Source organism: Triticum aestivum, chromosome 5B, assembly GCF_018294505.1.
Source record: "Triticum aestivum cultivar Chinese Spring chromosome 5B, IWGSC CS RefSeq v2.1, whole genome shotgun sequence".
NCBI lineage: Eukaryota > Viridiplantae > Streptophyta > Magnoliopsida > Poales > Poaceae > Triticum > Triticum aestivum.
This window is the reverse complement of record NC_057807.1, coordinates 598,442,626-598,458,589: the sequence shown is the minus strand read 5'-3', so window position 1 is coordinate 598,458,589 and position 15,964 is coordinate 598,442,626.

Genomic DNA, 15,964 nt, shown 5'->3' with positions numbered 1-15,964 from the left:
ATTGAGCATCAAGATCTATAAGGATAGATCAAAATGCTTAATAATACTTTCAAATGAGCACATACCTTGACATGATCTTGAAGGTGTTCAAGATGGATCAGTCAAAGAAGAAGTTCTTGCCTGAGTTGTAAGGTACGAAGTTAAGACTTAAAGCTCAACCTCGGCAGAAAAGAGAGAAAGGACGAAGGTCGCCCCCTATGCTTTAGACGTAGGCTCTATAGTATGCTATGTTGTGTACCGCACCTGAAGTGTGCCTTGCCATGAGTCAGTCAAGGGGTACAAGAGTGATCCAAGAATGGATCACAGTACAGCGGTCAAAGTTATCCTTAGTAACTAGTAGACTAAGGAATTTTCTCGGTTATGGAGGTGATAAAGAGTTCGACGTAAAGAGTTACGACGATGCAAGCTTAACACCTATCCGGATAGCTCTGAGTAGAGATACCGGATACGTATAATGGAGCAACAATTTAGAATAGCTCCAAGTAGAACAGTTATTTGGAATAGCTCCAAGTAGAGCGTGGTAGCTGCATCTAGGAGATGACATAAAGATTTGTAAAGCACACACGGATCTGAAAGGTTCAGACCCGTTGACTAAAACCTCTCTCACAAGCAGAACATGATCAAACCCCAGATCTCATTGAGTCTTAATCACATGATGATGTGAACTAGTTTAGTGACACTAGTAAACTCTTTGGATGTTGGTCACATGGTGATGTGACCTGTCAGTGTTAATCACATGGTGATGTGAACTAGATTATTGACTCTAGTGCAAGTGGGAGACTGTTGGAAATATGCCCTAGAGGCAATAATAAAAGTGTTATTATTATATTTCTTTGTTCATGATAATAGTCTTTTATTCATGCTATAACTGTATTATCCGGAAATCGTAATACACGTGTGAATACATAGACCACAATATGTCCCTAGTGAGCCTCTAGTTGACTAGCTCGTTGTGATCAACAGATAGTCATGGTTTCCTGGCTATGGACATGGATGTCGTTGATAATGGGATCACATCATTAGGAGAATGATGTGATGGACAAGACCCAATCCTAAGCCTAGCACAAAGATCGTGTAGTTCGTATGCTAAAGCTTTTCTAATGTCAAGTATCTTTTCCTTAGACCATGAGATTGTGCAACTCCGGGATACCGTAGGAATGCTTTGGGTGTACCAAACGTCACAACGTAACTGGGTGGCTATAAAGGTGCATTATAGGTATCTCCGAAAGTGTCTGTTGGGTTGGCATGAATCGAGACTGGGATTTGTCACTCCGTGTAAGCGGAGAGGTATCTCTGGGCCCACTCGGTAGGACATCATCATAATGTGCACAATGTGACCAAGGGGTTGATCACGGGATGATGTGTTACGGAACGAGTAAAGAGACTTGCCGGTAACGAGATTGAACAAGGTATCGGTATACCGACGATCGAATCTCGGGCAAGTACAATACCGTTAGACAAAGGGAATTGTATACGGGATCGATTGAGTCCTTGGCATCGTGGTTCATCCGATGAGATCATCGTGGAACATGTGGGAGCCAACATGGGTATCCAGATCCCGCTGTTGGTTATTGGCCGGAGAGTTGTCTCGGTCATGTCTGCATGGTTCCCGAACCCGTAGGGTCTACACACTTAAGGTTCGATGACGTTAGGGTTATAAAGGAAGTTTGTATGTGGTTACGGAATGTTGTTCGGAGTCCCGGATGAGATCCCGGACGTCACGAGGAGTTCCGGAATGGTCCGGAGGTAAAGATTTATATATGGAAAGTTGTTGTTCGGGTTCCAGAAAAAGTTCGGGTTTTTTCGGTATTGTACCGGAAAGCTTCCAGAAGGTTCCGGAGGATTCCGGAGGGGTCCGGAGGTCCGGAAACTGTTCCACCACGTCCAATACAGCAGCATGGGCTGTAGGGGGGCGCCCTAGCCTTAATGGGCCAGGGGCACCAGCCCCCCAAGGCCCATGCGCATGGGAGGGGGAAAACCCTAAAGGGGGAGGCCTCCACTTGACTTGGGAGGCACTCCTCCCCCCTTGGCCGCACCCCTTCCTTGGAGGAAGGGGCAAGGCTGCGCCTCCCCCCTCTCCCTTGCCCCTATATATAGTGGAGGGGAGGGAGGGCAGCCATACCTGAAGGCCTGGCGCCTCCCTCCCTCCCGTGACACCTCCTCCTCTCCCGGAGGTGCTTGGCAAAGCCCTGCAGGATTGCCACGCTCCTCCACCACCACCACGCCGTCGTGCTGCTGCTGGATGGAGTCTTCCTCAACCTCTCCCTCTCTCCTTGCTGGATCAAGGCATGGGAGACGTCACCGGTCTGTACGTGTGTTGAACGCGGAGGTGCTATCCGTTCAGCACTTGGTCATCGGTGATTTGGATCACGACGTGTACGACTCCTTCAACCCCGTTCTCTTGAACGCTTCCGCTTAGCGATCTACAAGGGTGTGTAGATGCACTCTCCTTCCCCTCGTTGCTGGTTTCTCCATAGATAGATCTTGGTGACACGTAGGAAAATTTTGAATTTCTGCTACGTTCCCCAACACCTCGACCCTCATCCCCTCGGCGACCCTTGACCCTCTACCCTAGTTTCGATCCTCGACCGCTCGGATTCTCTTAAGTTTTAAGGGATTTAACAAGATGGCGTCATTCTGGATGTGCAGAAAATGGTCCATATTTTTCCTGTTCTCATCTACCCTCCTATATGTCACTTTGATGTCTAGTGTCAAAGGATTCAAGAAAACCATTGCTTCATCATTTGCCGAAAGTAACATGCACATAATGGTACGAAGCTCTCCAAAATTGTTTTGGAACGGAGTCCCGGATAGGATAATTAGCTTTTTGGTACGAAGTTCAGCAAGAGCCTGCCGAATATCGCTATTTGGAAGGCCTTTGCTGAAATTCGTACCAAAAAGTGAATCATTCTATCAGGAACTCCGTTCCAAAACAACTATAAAGAGCTTCGTACCGTCATACGCCTGTTACTTCCAGCTAATGATGTAGCCATGGATTTCTTCAATACTTTGATAGACAACGTGACATATAGAATATATATATATATATATATTTACGGGGTAACTACCACCGGGTGGTAGGATGGATTTTCCCGGACAAATGTTTCCTACAAGCAGTGGTAGTTACCACCACTTGTGTTTTGTATGTTGTATATAGTATCTGTTGAAATCGAGAATATGTATATGTAGTAGGTAGTATATAACAATGATTAGGTAGTATATATACTAATTTTTAGGTAGTATATACCATGTTTTGAGTATGTTTTTTTAACGTACAAATATATATGCATTTCATAAATATAACAAAAACTATGGGCCCATATGCAATTTTTTCATGTAACTTGCTTTGAAATATCTTAGATATAGTATAAGAATATATTTAAAATGATAAAGTAGTATATATACTACCACCTGGTAGTATATGATATATATGGGATAACTATCGCCGGGTGGTAGGATGGATTTTCCCTATATATATATACATACAGACGGTCTATTCTGCTAATATTAGCAGAATAACTATTCTGCACACCACTTTCGCACTGCACGCTGAACGCAAGTGCACGTCATTTTTTGAACCAAGTGTGCTGCAATACTCACCCGAGTGAATTTCTCGTCGGAAAAAACTGCACGCGTTATTTTTTCGGTACTGTTTTCTCTCTAATTTTTTAACCGTTTATCAAAATGAGGCGTGTAATATACCGTTGAAAAGCTATGGATTAGGCGCAACTTCGACATGTTGAACACTTTTCGAGATTCCACACAGTTTAAGAGCAGTTTCAAAAATGGCGCGGCGGACGACGAGTGGCAGCGAGCATTTTTTCGCGATTTCTTCTAAACCGCTCGTCGGAATGAAGCAAACGATAGGCCGTTGGATAGATATCGTCGAGGCGCATCTTTTTCATAGATAAATGTTTCTCTAATTTCTTACGGTTTAAGAGAAGTTTCAAATTTACTAAATCGCGGAATTCTGTTTTTCAAATTTTTTCAAATTTTCGGTACTGTTTTCGCTCCAGTTTTTGAAACGTTTGTTGAAACGAGGCGTGTGATACGCCGTTGGAAAGCTACGAATGAGGCGCAACTTTCATATGTTGAAATATTTTTGAAATACCTTCCGGTTTTAAGTTAATTTGGAAAATCGTGCGACAAACGACGAGTGGCAGCGGCCGTTTTTGGCGAAATTTTTACAAACCGTTGGTCGAAATGATTCAAATCTTACGCCGTTGGAAAGATATTGACGAGACGCAACTTTTTCATGTAGAATACTCTCTCTGATTCCTTATGGTTTAAGAGTAATTTTGATTTTAACGAAATGCGGATACTCTGTTTCTTCGTGACCCCAAATCGTCGTATATACTGCATCAGACAGAAAGCCGCACTGCTTCAGACTAAAAACCGCACTTCATCAGACGAACAAGTGCACTGCATGATTTGTTTTTTATGGGACGTAAATTTTCCTAAACGAGGTGGAGTGCACTTTATCTCGAGCGTTGGTGAAGAGCAATAGTTTGAAAAGGGAACCACGAGACTACCGTAAACGGGCCACGACACCGCACTTCATCAGACCGACAAGTGCACTACATGATTTCTTTTTTTGTAGGACGTAAATTTTCCGAAATGAGGTAGCAAACCTCACTTCTTTAGACTAAAACTCACACTGCATCAGATGGACAAATGCACTGCATGATTTCTTTTTTGTGTGACGTAAAGCGACACCCAAATCTTCCTGTGTACTTCATCACACAGAAGAACGCACTGTTTCAAATTGAAAACCACACTGCATCGGACAGTCAAGTGAACTTCAATATTTGTTTTATCGGACATAAATTTTTCTCAGACATAGAAGTGAAGTACGCTTCACATCAGGCACAAGTGAACCACATCAAGCGATAAATGGACCGAGACACAAGTATAAGTGTACCATATGATTTTTCTTTGCCTTTTTCTAAATTGTTTCACAATGTTAAATGGACCATATTTGTCAATGTTAGTGTGCTGCATCATGCTGGAAAATGCACTGCAATGTCATCACAGAGGATTGCACGCGATTCTTTTTGTTATTGTTTAAAACGAAAAGAAATACATAGTACAACGGAGGGAACCTCTGAAAGTCAAAAAAAAGTGCATGGTATAGTGAAGCGAACCTCTCCACACAATAAAACTGAACCTCTCGGTGGACAAAACTGAATGTCTCGGCACATTTTTTTTGCATGTCCAATCTATTTTGAGGAGGAACTGAAACTTGGACAAAAATGCAATTCAGTACTGGGATCCCGCTGAACTGAATGCCCACACTGCCCCCGCTACCCTCATCCTCCACCAGAGTACTGCAATGTTCCTCACTGAGGAACTGCAAGACCTGAAACACAAGAATAGAGAATAGCAAAACTGCACTGAAAATTTCTTTCACAAACGGGAAATTGAGCGTGCGTCGAATTGCAGAGGCCCAAACTCTATGACTGATGCCGGGCTAGGAATGAAAGGAGACGCCTTTTACTCTTCCTCCGTTCCATGGTTGGTGCGCCCTGATGTCGATGGTGGGTGGTAGCTCGGACATGGATGCCGGGGCGGCGGCTTTGGAGGGTGGTCCCCATGGTTGGCTCTCCGGCGAGCACCATGTTTGTAGTGGTGGAATTCCCTCTTGGTCGTGTGGACGAGAGGAGGTATAGCGGTGGTGGCCTGGGCATGCTCCTTCTCTGGCAGTGGCGTCGCCCCGATCAGAGCCTGGAGATCTGATCTCGTCACACTTGTCCTGGAGTCCTCGTCCTGGCACAAGGGAGCTGCCGAGTGAAAGCTCCGCGCTTTATCGCCGATGACGGCGAAGCTGGGCACGGTTCTCTTCCTAAAGACGTCGTCGTGGCGCTCATTTCCGTGCCAGAGTTCCGGGTGAAGACCCTTGTCCCTTCTGGACTCGACGGCGGCGATGCTTTGCGCCGTTCTCCCTCCTGGGGCTGTTGCCGTGGAACTTAGGTGCTTAGGGCATTGTGTGGTGCTGTATTATGCTCTTCCAATGTATTCTTTTGGTAGCATAGTCGCTTGCGTTTCATGGGATCCGTTTATCTTTGTATCGGCGTTGTACGAGGGTTATCTCACCATCTTGTATCATTCGGCTGCGTACTTGTTGTGGTTGTTGCTTTATATATAAAGCCCGTCATCATTAGAAGCACCATTTTTCTTTTATTTTCTAGGTCGACTATTTTATACAATACATACTCTTTAACATTATTTATGCAATTTTTCACACAATCGCTAGCACTACATATGGCAATATAGATTAACAAATCACATTGCTTTTCACGCATAAACTGAGATGATATCTGAGAGTGCATGCTAAGTCCAAATCATGCCATGTAGCTCCTTGTTAATTGATCCAGAAAATGTTGTGCCACGTGAGGAAAGTAACAATGGAAGGGGCCTATTTCTGCTACTGAACCAATGCTCATAAATCTTATATATTTCGTCCACCAACTCATGTTCATTTCATCTTCTATGTGAGGCGAGGGATTTGGCCACGTGATTCTTTTCTTTTAATAAAAGCATACTTCTTTTTTCTGCAAGCTTTTATAAGGATAGTCTCCTCAGTAGAGCTACCCACATCATAGTATGTTTAGCCCTCCGTTCCTCAAGTTGTCAGTTGGTTCGGCCCATACCATGGAGCATGATGCACTCCATGTCAACATGGGATGCGAGTATGTGATATGCTTGTGTGGCTAATGTGCACGCACTTTCCGACATTCAAAATGTCTCGCACTGGAGACACACCTTTGACCCATTTAGGGCCTCTTTGATTCAAAGGATTTTTAAAGAAATTTTCGAGGACTCTAATCCTTTGGACATGGATTTTCAATGTTCAGAGACCTATATGATACCCCCAGAATGGTTTTGGGACCTCTAATACACTTCACTCAAAAATTGAAACGTCTTTGTTTTCTCGAAACTAAGATCATTGTGTCTTGATTTCATTAGAACATACTACGTCAACCCAAGCAAAGAAGAACACAGCTAAACTCTCCTACCAGAGAAGCTATCCAACTAACAACCAAACTACCCACAGCTCCAGAACTAGCACCGAGAACGCCACGAGCAAAACAAGCAACGCCTTCACGAAGGAGAACGACACCGAGACGCCGTCGTCGTCCAGTTCGGAAAACCGGACCTAGGGTTTTCCCCGAAGCTCGAAGAGGGGCCCAGAAGATGGCCATGGCAGCGCCTTGAAGAAGGAGACAACATCCACAGATGTCGCCGCTACCAGCATAAGCTGCAGGGATTTCGCCCTGGCCAAATTCCGAGCAATCCCAAGCATCGGAGCACAGATCGAATATGAGGCTGTTGGGCCAACGCCGAAGCAGCGACTGCGGGAAGGGGAGCCGCACCCGACACCAAAGGAGGCACCGGACGCCGCTCGACGCGCGAGCTACGGAGGAGGACGAGGTTGCGTGGCTGAACGGAGTGAAAGGTGGCGGGGATGCAACTGTGAATACCCAGGAAAGTAAGAGCCCAAGAGGGGCCTAGGTATGCCCAGCACAGCTGTGAAAATGGGCAGTGGAAGAAGAGATGATCTCTTCTTTCTAGAGCATGTCCATTGTAGAGTACACATGTATAGTTTTCCAAGAAGAAATTTTTCTTTGCAACATAGCACAAGTGTTAACCCTGCCATTGCTCACCAGCCAAAAGAAAATCTTGTGCTTGAATTGGCAGTAGGTCTTCCATAACCATCTTAGAATAGGCATGATCTAAGGAGTGGGAGCTAGTAATATATGTCTTGGAAACCTTGTACTAAGCTGATCCTGCTGGTAAAATGCCATATATATATGGAGCTGCAAAGAGTTCAGTTCCCTGAATGAACAAATGTGGAGATCTTGAAGTTGCATATAAGCCTCCCCAGACAAAGGGAAATTAAAGAGGGTAGTCAGATCTTCTACTTGATGTATCTCAAATATAGAAATATGTTGCTTGATGTATCTCAAACATAGAAATATGTGTCTTGATGGAAAATGAATACAAGTGTGGCCAAATTTAAACTTTTGGTCTGCTATTCCATGCTCCTGTCCAAAAGTCCATGGTCATGCCATTTTGAGTGATGGGAGAACCAAGATCTGTATATAGGGAAAGTTTCATACAGTCCTTCCTTCCAAAAGAACAAGTGTTCAAGATAGTTGACGTGAAATATCACTGGTAATATACTTCCCAAATAAGATTGACCCATGGGATGTCCTGGTGGTCGATAAATTTATGGACCATTTTGAGAAGCAGGCCGGTGTTTTGTGCCGATAAATTCAGAATACCTAGTCCTCCCCTATCTTTGGGTCTACAAATGAGTTCCCAAGCAGCCAAGGGGTGACTCTTACTTTCTAGATCCTTGCCTCTCCAAAAAAAGTGTCGCATGTATTTATCAATTTGCTCAATTATACCTTTTTATAGTAACAGGTAGCTCATGAGGAAAGTTGGCAAAGAAGAGAAAGTAACATTGACAATGAGAAGCCTTCCATCATAACTAAGATACTGAGAGCAAACATCCAATCTCTTTTGAATTATCTGGATGATATACATGAGGGATTCCATTCTTTGGTACGCGTAGCTCAGGGGAGTGGCCAGATAGGTGCATGCGAAGGTGCAAATTGTGCATCCAAGACGATTGGAGAGTTGTTGCATAGTGTCATCATGCACATTGATTGATAAGATGCAGAACTTGTGATAATTTACTTTTAATCCAGAGGCTTTGGAGAAAAGGTTCACCAGTTATTGTAATTGTTGAAGTTGGTTAGGACAGGCACGCATGATAATCAAAGTATCATCAGCATACTGTAATATGGGGAAGTTTGGACAAGCTTCAAATTTGATTGGAGGTTGAATGATGTCCTTCTGCATTGCATCATTTTAAAATTGCTTGCAAGAAGTCTGTAGCTAGAAAAAAGAGGAGAGGAGAAAGATGATCTCCTTGCGTAACCCCTCTTCTGCATTTAAAAGTATTTCCTGGAACAACATTTAGCAAGACAACAGAGGTATAAAATGCTTAGGATTTGCTGAATCCAAGAGCGACATTTAGATCCAAATCCTTTCTTTCTCAAGATGTCTAAAATCTTACCATGTTCCATCTTGGCAAAAGCCTTCTGAAAATCTAAATTCAAGACTATAGTAGGTCTTTTTCTCTTATGACATTGAAATAGAAACTCATAAGCCCATGCGATGCAGTCCTCGATAGATCTAGTTTTGATATATCGATATTCGTTAACATGAACAAAATCCAAGATGATAGTTTGCAATATGTTTGCTAGAAGCTTGGTGAGTAACTAAATGGTACAACTGAGCACAGAAATTTGTCTATAATCATTGACACCTAAAGCTCCAGCTTTTTTGGGGATGAGAGAAATGAAAGAGCTATTGATACTCTCTATAAACAAACCTCTCCTTTGTGGAACTGGGAACAAAGATCATAAAAATATTGCTTCATTGGCCAACATTTCTTGATGAAATATGTATTAAAACCATGAGGACCTGGGGATTTGTTGGAAGGAAGTTCTTTATTATACCATCCATCCATTCAACCATACCATAGTCTTAACTGCTCTATTGAGTTCCTTTTCCACAAATCACCCAAACAATATTTCTTTATATAACGTTCATGTATGATATATGTTGTCTTGGCAAATTGAACTACTTTGTGTGTTTTCATGCAGTTCAAGGGTATTTGTGTTCTGAAAGATATTCACTCTTCTATTCATACATCTCCTTATTCACTCCATATTTGTTGTATGTACTATCTACTTCCATATTTAAATTTTTATTTTTATTTCCCCTTTCACCAAAAGTTATAGAAACTAGGCCTGTTTTCACCGCTATATCCCACATGCATTGTATGATATTCATCATAATTAGGGTTGCGATTAAGACACTGCATAATTATTAGTCAAATGTAATTCTTGGTACCTCCAAATTATCCCGACGTTGATTGTCTTTGAACTGAAATAGCAATAGCACGGTGCCAAGGTAGTAAGAACCATACTCCAACAATCACAATGTCACACCATCAATAATAAGCACATTCTTTTTCCTATACTGGCTATTTTATACGATGCTACATTATCTACCAACTCGTATTATTCCGGTCACTTTGATTAGTCAACTATATATGCTTCTTCTATCTCTTTTTGACTTTGTTCTTGTCATCCATATGATCTGTCAATGACTTTATACCGTTTCATCTCAATTGTTTCATGTCTATGCGGGGAGTCGATTTGGATGGTATCATGGATAAGGAAGAACTTCATGTCCACACTACCATGCATAAGCTTCATGGAAATTGGCGGCGCCAAAAAACATATGCATCACCTTTCTACCGACTTGTGAGTCCTCGCCTCAAGGTTGATCCACGGTGCATATATCAGTGCGTCGAGATAGTCCAAAGCAAGTTTCCACCTGAGTCATGAGGAAGAGACCAGGATATGACTTCCTTATCCGTGAAACCTCGCCTTAGGGATAATACTGCAGTTTATACGTCACAACATCATGGTGTTAGGTTCATTCACACTTGTTGTGGGCTGAAACGTATCACAAATGGAGAATAGATGATCATGTGGCTTTGAGTTGCCAATTGCAAACATCTTACAGGTGTCCAACAATAGACACGATGCCACGGCTGGTACCCTCATGAGTTGGCTCGGATTACCTACAACCTACATACGCGGGCACATTTAATCATTGCCAACATGTTCGCTTGAAAAAAAGGTCTAGCCCTTTGCCTACAACTACGTAGTACAAACCTTCCAACATAGTACCTCTGATCCCCATCTCTCCTCCCATAGTAGCCTACGAGTTGATCGATTGCATATGTCTTGCACATCTATCTAGGTGCTGCTGGAATTTTTGTCTATTTGGGCCTAGCCCAATAGCAGCTTCAGAAATTCCTAATAAATCCTAGAGGCTCACGCAGCCCATTCGTGCAAGGCAAGAGGTGGAACTAAAGTTTAGTCCCATCTTGCTAGTTTAGAGGGAGTTGGACCTCTTTATAAGGGAGGCTCCTTCCCCACTTGTATGAGCATTAGAACAAGAGGGACATCCACGCATGCTCCTCCTCCGCCGCCAGACGCGACGTGGGAATGAGTCGATGTAAATTTTCGCCACGCACTACGGGTATACAAAAGGGCACGCGAAAGCTGAAACATTTTGCTGTAGTGGAGATTGAATACGAAGGGAGCCTCTCGCCTCCTTCTCTGGCGCCTATAAAAGGGAGGTCGCTCCTCCCAGAGAGACGCACCAAAATCTCTTCCTCCTCTCGCCACAAGTTCCTGAGCACTGCGCTGCTGCTATGTTCTTCCTCATCCCGGCTTGCGGCGTGCACGGCAGGTCGGGACAGTAGGCCTCCGAGACGGCACCTTTTGAGTCCTGTACGGGAGAAGGGTGATAAGGTTTTTGGGGAGCGCTCAACGCGACTACTGGCTGCTTCATCACGGACGATCCGGTCACCGACGACTACTTCCCCGACGTCCATGACCTCCTCAACGACATGGCAGGTGAGGACACCGACCCCAAGTCCAGCGCTTCTGCTGCTGCTGTGCCGTACGTGTTCTTCTCCTTTCTGTTAGAAGTCCTGCTACAGTTCTTGGCTCTAATTTCTGCCCTGCGTATGTTAGGTTCTATGTCATATAAGCAACTTCATCTAGTGTCTGCTCTAGATGTGTTTAGCTCAAGTTCATATATGCAGACGATGTTTACCTTCTCTCTGTTAGATTGCATGACTATTTTAGTCATGTTTTATCTAGTATTTCTGTTAATAAAATCATTCGGTAAATTGCTCATATTTCCAACAATCCAAAAACCTTATTATAGGCAATTTACCCTGAGTGGTTTTGCTGCTTCCATGAGACCTCCTATGTTTGAGGGTATCCACTATAAGAGGTGGCGCGTGAGAGCAGTCTTATGGTTTCAGACCATGAGCTGCTATGACGCCACTCTTGGCAAACCTGAAGGGGAGCAAGATGCCCAACATGCACAAACTTTTCAGAAAATGGATACCTTGTTTAAGGCTGCTTTCTTGAGTGTTCTTGCTGAGAACATTGTTGATGCTTATGCGTCAATTGATAATGGAAAAGATATGTGGGATGCACTCGAGGCCAAGTTTGGGGTCTCGGATGCCGGCACTGAGCTGTACATCATGGAGCAATTCTATGATTACAGGATGACTGAAGAGCGCCCCGTGGTTGAGCAGGCTCATGAGATACAGTCATTTGCTAGAGAATTTGAGCACTTCAATTGCATGCTTCCGGACAAGTTTGTTGCCGGGGGTATCATCACTAAGCTTCCTCCTTCATGGAGGAACTTTGCTACCTTACTGAAGCATAAGAGACAGGAGTTTTCTGTTCCGGATCTCATTGGTATTCTTGATGTGGAAGAAAAGGCGAGAGCAAAGGACACACGTGCTGAAGGTATTGAGGGAGGATCTAGTGCCAATCTGGTATAGAAGAAAAACTTCCAGTCCCACAAGTTCAAGAACAAGGGCAAGCTTGATGGTAAAGCAAAGTTTGATGGGAAGAACAAGGCTGTGCAGCACACGAACTTCAAGAAGAAGAATGAAAGAAGAAAGGTGTCTGTCATGTGTGTGGAGATCCTGATCATTGGAATCCTAGTTGCCTCAATCGCTATGACAAGCGTCATCCTGGGAAAGGCGGCAAGACCGCTAATGTTGTCATTGGAGACACTGACATGAAGGATGTTGGGTATGGTATATTTCCCACTATTCTTTCAGTATGTCATTCTCCTGATTGGTTGATTGACACGGGTGCTAATGTGCATGTATGCGGTGATATTTCCATGTTTTCGTCTTATCAGACCGCAGGGACTTCAACCGTGCTAATGGGCAACGGTTCAAGTGCTTCTGTTCGTGGTGTTGGCACGGCCGATCTGAAGTTTACTTCGGGGAAGATCGTGCGGCTGTAGAACGTGCATTATGTCCCCTCCGTCAATAAAAATCTTGTTAGCGGATCTCTTCTGTGTAGAGATGGCTATAAGCTTGTCTTTGAGTCGAATAAATTTGTAATATCCAAGTATGGAACCTTTCTTGGTAAAGGCTATGAGTCAGGAGGCCTGTTTAGTTTATCCTTATCAGACGTTTGCAATAAAGTTGTTAATCATATTTGCAACAATAGTGAATCAAATGTATGGCATTCATGTCTTTGTCATGTTAACTTTGGTTGCATGTCGCGACTAGTAAAGTTGAACTTAATCCCTAGTTTCACCACTGTCAAGGGATCTAAGTGTCAAGTTTGGGTGCAAGCTAAGCAACCTCGTAAGTCTCACGTGACTGCGGAGACGAGAAATCTTGCACCACTAGAACTAATACATTCAGATCTATGTGAAATGAATGGTGTTTTGACAAAAGGTGGAAAGAAATATTTCATGACGTTAATTAACGAATCCACTAGACACTGCCGTGTGTATCTTCTGAAATCTAAGGATGAGGCTTTGAACTTTTTCAAGATCTATAAAGCTGAAGTGGAAAACCAACTTGATCGAAAAATCAAGAGGCTTAGGTCCGACCGTGGTGGAGAGTATTTTTCCAATGAATTTGATGCTTTTTGTGTGAAACATGGTATAATCCACGAGAGGACGCCTCCCTACTCACCTCAGTCAAATGGGGTGGCCGAAAGAAAGAACCGTACTCTCACTGATTTGGTTAACGCCATGTTAGACACATCGGGTCTCTCCAAGGCATGGTGGGGGGAGGAGATATTGACTGCATGTCATGTCCTAAACCGAGTTCCCACAAAGAACAAAGAGATAACCCCATTTGAGGAATGGGAGAAGAAAAGGTAAACCTCTCTTATCTGCGAACATGGGGCTGTTTGGCGAAAGTGAATGTACCAATTCCAAAGAAGCGGAAGCTGGGACCAAAAACTGTGGATTGTGTTTTCCTGGGATATGATTTTCATAGCATTGGCTATAGATTCTTGGTTGTAAAATCTGAGGTACCTGACATGCATGTCGGTACGATCATGGAGTCGAATGATGCGACTTTCTTTGAAGATATCTTTCCCATGAAGGATATGGCTACCTCATCTAATCAGGAGATGCCTAGTTCATCGAATCAGGAACCAGTTACAATTACTGAACCTGCCATTTCGATGGAACACTTTGAAAGTCCTGTGGAGGAGAACAATGAAGTTCCTACTAGGAGCAAGAGACAGAGGACTGCCAAGTCCTTTGGTGATGATTTTCTTGTGTATCTCATAGATGACACTCCCAGTTCTATTTCAGAGGCCTATGCATCTGAAGATGCTGACTACTGAAAGGAAGCGGTTTGTAGCGAGATGGATTCCATCTTGGCGAATGAAACTTGGGAGATAACTGATCGTCCTTATAGGTGCAAACCTATAGGATGCAAATGGGTATTCAAGAAGAAGCTTAGGCCTGCTGGTAATATTGAAAAGTACAAGGCTCGGCTCGTGGCAAAGGCTTATACCCAAAAAGGAAGGTGAAGACTTCTTTGATACTTACTTACCTGTGGCTCGACTGACCACTATTTGAGTTCTACTTTCACTAGCTGCCTCACGTGGTCTTCTCGTTCATCAAATGGATGTTAAGACTGCTTTCCTAAATGGAGAGTTCGATGAGGAAATTTATATGGAACAACCAGATGGGTTTGTAATAGATGGTCAGGAAGGGAAAGTGTGCAAGTTGCTGAAGTCTTTGTATGGACTCAAGCAAGCACCCAAACAGTGGCATGAGAAGTTCGAAAGAACTTTAACAGCTGCAGGCTTTGTTGTGAACGAAGTTCACAAATGTGTGTACTATCGCCATGGTGGGGGCGAGGGAGTTATGCTTTGCTTGTATGTTGATGACATACTGATTTTCAGAACAAATCTGAATGTTATTAAGGAGGTCAAGGATTTCCTATCTCGCAGTTTTGAGATGAAGGATTTAGGAGTGGCTGATGTCATTCTGAACATCAAGTTGTTGAGAGATGATGATGGTCGGATTACATTGCTTCAATCTCACTATGTGGAAAAGATCTTGAGTCGCTTTGGCTACAGTGACTGCAAGTCCTCTCCAACACCATATGATGCTAGTGTGTTGCTTCGAAAGAATCGAAGAATTGCTAGAGACCAATTGAAATATTCACAGATTATTGGCTCGCTTATGTACTTAGCCAGTGCTATGAGACCTGACATCTCTTTTGCTGTTAGCAAACTGAGCCGGTTTGTCTCAAAACCAGGAGATGTGCATTGGAAAGCTCTAGAGAGAGTTTTGTGTTATTTGAAAGACACTGCAAATTATGGAATTCACTACACTAGGCATCCAAAGGTGCTTGAAGGGTATAGTGACTCAAATTGGATCTCAGATGCTGATGAGATAAAGGCCACGAGCGGTTATGTATTCACTCATGGAGGTGGCGCTATTTCTTGGAAGTCTTGCAAGTAGACCATCTTAACGAGGTCAACAATGGAAGCAGAACTCACAACACTAGATACAGCTACGGTCGAAGCAGATTGGCTTCGTCGGCTCTTGAATGACTTACCGGTAGTTGAGAAACCTGTACCGGGTATCCTTATGAACTGTGACAATCAAACTGTGATCACTAAAGTGAGCAGTTCAAAGGATAACATGAAGTCATCAAGACACGTTCAGAGAAGGTTAAAGTCTGTCAGAAAAATGAAAAACTCCAGAGTTATTGCATTGGATTATATCCAAACGTCTAAAAATCTGGCAGATCCTTTTACTAAGGGTCTATCACGTAATGTGATAGATAATGCATCGAGGGAGATGGGTATGAGACCCACAATATGAGTTGTTCACAGTGGTAACCTATTCTTTGTGATCGGAGATCCCGTGAATTAGATGTGGAAGACAAGTTGTTGGTCAACTGAGAGGAGAGTATCCTTACTGTTAAAATACCACTCCATGAATATGCAATACTCTCCTAATCTGCATGGCAGGTTGATGTATATCTTAATGTGTTCTAAGTTGCTCT